The sequence below is a fragment of the Ascaphus truei genome, unplaced genomic scaffold, assembly GCF_040206685.1.
Source record: "Ascaphus truei isolate aAscTru1 unplaced genomic scaffold, aAscTru1.hap1 HAP1_SCAFFOLD_718, whole genome shotgun sequence".
In the NCBI taxonomy this organism is placed as follows: domain Eukaryota; kingdom Metazoa; phylum Chordata; class Amphibia; order Anura; family Ascaphidae; genus Ascaphus; species Ascaphus truei.
In genome coordinates, this window is record NW_027457052.1 from 22983 (window position 1) to 28608 (window position 5626).

Here is a 5626-nt window from a genome sequence, read left to right on the forward strand (position 1 = left end):
ATGGGAAGCAGGCATGAGTCCTCCCGTGCTGTCTGTATACAGAGGCAGAGCAGATGTAATAAGAAGACTGATGCAAGAATACAAAAGTTCCAACTCAATCCTCCAAGTTGATACATATTGTAATACAAAATAGAGACAAATTGCACCCCCAGCGCCAAAGAGCATAAGGCCGCAATTATACTGGTGGCGTGCGTGACCGCGTGATTTCACGCGCGTAATATACGCTGTTGGCGTGGCCGTAAAGTCACGTGAGCGGTTCGTCCTCATTGGCTGAATCGCTCACGTCATGCGACGCCGTCGCGCTGCAAAAACAATTCCAAATGTACTTTTTTTAAAAGCGCACTTGGTCGCGTGCACTATGTGCGCCTTCATTGCTCTGCATTAGTTTGTTCTGCGCCACCAGTATGATCGCAGCCTAAGGCTGCGTCCATAGAGCCCTCGCCGCGCGGTCTTCGGCAGCATAGACTACGCCTTGCACTGCCAATATAAGCTACAGAATGCTGCATTGTTTATACACTGCCACACAGTGTGTTATAACACTATCCCTAACAATAAAGGGTTAAAAGGAATGTGAAATGACACCAACAATCTACATAATGAGGATTAATATAGCGTGAAGCTGTAACAAATTACAATAGCTGGATAATACAAGTTATGTAACCCTACATACATCCTCTATACTGTACAAGGATAGTGTGTGCAAATGCATAGGTGAAATGAATCGTGCTCATTTTTATCACATAACTATAGATCGTTCTTCCCCAGTACAGAATATACGGTTACGGACATCGCATCCTAATCTGTATAGTGTACAATAGATGCACATTATAGAGTCTGTAATGAGCAGCGCTTGATGCGCCCCTGCAGAATAAGCAGCAAGACGTTAAGGCTATAAGCCACAAACACACGAATAGTACATGTATGTACTGCATGTATAAAACAAATATTACTCCCTATAGAAATATATAAAACACTATTCCTGGATGCAAAAGAATAACATTTTCCAGAATTGCATAAAGATTTATTCTGAGAGATCGCAAATCCACCGCACGAAGTCCGTGAAGAGACGCGATGGATCACAATGGCGGATCTGTTAGCATAGATGTCATGCGTAAATCAACCTGTAGGGGGATATAGAAGACACCGTTAATAAAAAAGCATAAGGGACGCAGATCCTAATCACAGAAACACGGAATAACCCATATATTCTTAAAACCTGACCTGTTGGTGGCCCTTCAGGACTGGCGTTGGTCGCCCATGCACTCGCATAACTGGGTTCTCAACTTTAAAATCTGTGTTCATACCACTGAGCCACTAATTCAGGACTGACCATAAAATAGTTGTCCCATTTTGATATTTGGCTGGTTTTCAGATGCAAACGTGTCCTTTCTTGAAGCCCGGGGGCGTGGGTGTTAGTGCTGGTGAAATCCTGCATCTCCAGCCATCAGTAGACCAATTAAAGTATCATCGTTACCTAAGCATTCGTTGTTTTCACAATATCAATAGATTTTCTTGAAGGAAAACCGGCAGTGACCTCTACAGAGGATGAGAGCACAGCTGGGAGTAACTGAGCCAAGTGCTCAGCTATGAATGAGCTCAGCCTTTGTTGAGGGCAGCTGGTCTACTTTAAAAGATGCCATGAGTACAGAGACAGACCAACACAACGCCACAAAGAGCTCCCTCTTAACACAAGTTAAACACACCAGGCAAAGCCGGCTCTCCAGCACTGGGGAGCGATCCGTGCTTGTTTGAAGTATAATTCCTCTTGAAAAGCATCCCACTATGAAATGAGGCTGGTGTTCAAGAACCATCCCAAACTGGGGGGTGGAGGGGGGGAAGTCATTTTTTTCATGTGCCTAGGGGAACAAGGGACGGTAAATGGTCAGTGCCAGAACTGTTCTGAGCACAAAACTCTAGGTGACAAATGCCATAGGCTGGTGATGTGTCTATCTATATGTATAGAGCGATGGATTGTAATCGGGATATCGTGAGCCAGCACGGAAATGATACACAGATGCATGGATACATGGGAAGAAATTGAATTCTATGTGGATTATTTACATTTGTATTAATTATCTATAGTGAGAAAAGGGGTTCAAATATCTAGATGTTATATCTAGATAAATATCTATAATGTAAGCTGCCAATCTTGTAACTGGATTGACATAATGCTGGGGCTTTTAAGAGCAAATGTAAATATTTGTATAGCAGACCCTCCAACCATTGGGAATATGGCAATAAATACAGTATATTTTTGGTCAATGTGGGACACAGAATCTTACAACCCAGTGAGCGCCTCCTATAGACACTGTAACATGCGATTTATGATGTGCAAAGATCATTTCACGAATACAACATTTATTTCTGGATTTATTTGTACGCACAAATATATACATAGTAAAATAGTATATATACATAATAAAAGTAGTAATGCCTTCCATATAACCCGCTTATCATTAATGAAAACAATGGGTACACCTGATTTTATTAGGTATAGTACATAACAGATATGTAGCAGAGACTGTACCTAGGTACAGTGGAGGGTATGGTATAGGAAGATGAATCACGGTAGTACCATAGATCCTGTCGCCAAACCATGTTGCCAAAGGGCACGATTATAGTGCTGGCGGCGCGGGTGACGGTCACATGACGCGGCCGTCGCATCTAAAACAAATAATGTTGCCGTCTCTTGATACAGCTGCTCCGTCGCGCTTCCGCACGGTCACGCTCACTATGCGCAGCCCCATTGGACACCTGGTATTTGATTCTGTGGTGCGTGCGCCGCTGCCGGTGCTACAATCGCGGCCTAAGAGACATATTTGATTCTTCCATTTCCTTTTCCATTCATGGCATGGACAAAATGTGGCGCTTCTTCCTCCGTAATATTGCCAGGATCCACCCTTTCCTCTGTCATACTGCTAAAACTCTAATGCAAGCCCTTATCCTATCCCGTGTGGATTATTGTAACATACGGCTAACAGGCCTCCCAACTTTCTCCCTTGCAATCTATCCAAAATTCTGCTGCTAGAATAATTTCCCTTTCTCCCAAAACAGTCCTCTCCTCCTTAAATCCCTCTCCTGGCTTCCCATCACCTACAAAGTTCTCCTCCTTACATCCCTCTCCTGGCTTCCCGTCACGTACAAAGTTCTCCTCCTTACATCCCTCTCCTGGCTTCCCGTCACGTACAAAGTTCTCCTCCTTGCATCCCTCTCCTGGCTTCCCGTCACCTACAAAGTTCTCCTCCTTACATCCCTCTCCTGGCTTCCCATCACCTACAAAGTTCTCCTCCTTACATCCCTCTCCTGGCTTCCCGTCACCTACAAAGTTCTCCTCCTTACATACCTCTCCTGGCTTCCCGTCACCTACAAAGTTCTCCTCCTTGCATCCCTCTCCTGGCTTCCCGTCACCTACAAAGTTCTCCTCCTTACATCCCTCTCCTGGCTTCCCGTCACCTACAAAGTTCTCCTCCTTACATCCCTCTCCTGGCGTCCCGTCACCTACAAAGTTCTCCTCCTTACATCCCTCTCCTGGCTTCCCGTCACCTACAAAGTTCTCCTCCATACATCCCTCTCCTGGCGTCCCGTCACCTACAAAGTTCTCCTCCTTACCTTCAAGGCTCTCCCCTCATCAGCTCCTTCCTACACATCATCTCTGATCTCTAGTTATGCCCTCGCTCGTCTCCTGCGCTCTACCCATAACGGTCTCCTTTTCACCTCTACTGTTCTCTCTCGCCTTAAAACATTTTGCCCTCACTGCCCCTTACCTGCGGAACTCCCTCACCCTCAATATCCTCCAAGCACCTTCTCTCCCCAATCTAGACGAACCTGAAAACCCACCTCTTAAATGAAGCATCCCAATGGCCCGGACTCATGGCTACTGTCCCACAGTCCCTCCTGCCAAGCACTGCCATCTACTGCACTTATTCCCTCACCTGCTGTAACTCTCCCAACATATCACTTAGAGTGTAAGCTCTCCGGGGCAGGGATTTCCTTTCCTATTGTCTGACTTTGCTGTGCTTATTGTATTATAATTCCCTGTATTGTCTGTGTGAAACGCTGAGTACACTGGGGCACTATATAAAGATATAGATACAGGCCGTCCTCGGTTATCCAATGGAATCCGTTCTGGAAGTAGCGTTGGATAGTGAAGCTGTTGTAAAGCGAGTCCCATGTTAATTAGTGGCGGTGAACGTTGGATAACGCTTTCCGGCGTCGGATAACGCATTGCGGAGTCGAAACGGCCCATAGGGTTGCATTTGTAAAGTTAAACGTTGGATAGCGAGGACTACCTGTACATGTCTCTGTAGGGTTAATTTTGCAAGCTCACACAGGTATCAGCTCTTAAAACACTGACAGATGAAGGACACACATGATTGCAAAGAGAGGGAATTAACAGAAACCCATGGAGCAAATTATGTGGTACAGGATGAGAGAGAGGAAAGAGGGTGGGGGGAAGGTTGTGTGTGTATCCCTCTGTCAGAGTGATTCAATAAATACATCACTGTGGGTAGATGCCTGTACAAACAAAGCTAGATGGCCCCAACCAAGATGGCAGCCCAGGGATGCCAGTGACGTCACCAGGATCCATTTTGAGCCGCTAAAATGGGGAACCACGGGTTGTCCCCTTACCCGCGCCGCCTTGCACGGCACTCCCCCGGATTAGCGGCTGGGGCTCCGCTTGCTTTATACCCGAGCCAGTGGAGCACCGGTGTAATACGGAGGAGCCACTTGAAGCCGGAAGTGCGGCCTCGTTCCATGCGCCAGGGGCACTCTGTGTGCCCCCCCCCCCGGTGACTGCCGCCACTCCCCCCCTCACCCAGATAATTCTCACTCACAGCCGTCTTAAAATGGCGGTCTGATCACGTTACGTGCCTCCATCTTCTCACACCTTCCTCCCACCCGGGGGTTGCGGTTACTATGGTAACAGGGGAAAGGCGAGCACCAGCTGCCATCTTTACTGAGGGAAGTTGGCAGCTTCACCGTAGCAGAAAGCAGCCCTTCCCCTCAGAGATGTTACAGAGTACGTTCAAGTAAATCCTGCCCTGCTCTCCAATGACCAGAAACACAGCACTCTTATTAGTAGATAGAATTCATTGTAACGGAAATGCGTGTTATTACATGTCAACAAGTAACCCCAACGAGATCCAGCAGCGGCAGCAGCATCCCCCATCCCCCTCCTACCCAGACCCTCACAGGGATCTGTAACATTGTGTTCCAGGCTCCTCCTCCCCTTATGGAGCTAGCCCAGGCATTTTAACTAAGGGCTTTGCATTCTAGCAACCCATTAAACACCACACACGTTACACGATGGGCTGGGAGCCATGGCTTATTTTAATAAAGCACCACTGGGTGACGGGCCACCCAAGCCTTGCACCTTTAGGGTCTGCTGTGGGGTTTCTGGAAACATGGGAATCCATAGACACCACACACAGTGAGGGAGCTGAGACAGGAGCCCACGCTGAGGGGTGGGTGTGTTATGGGATCTAAGAGGGTCACCATGGTCGTCAATGAGCTCTACTAAGGTTTCCACAACCTTATTAATGGCAGCTCTGCCCTCAATGAAGATGTCGGCTGCATGCGTCATGAACACATCATGTGACCAGCGCGCCCCGTATTCGCCTCTTCT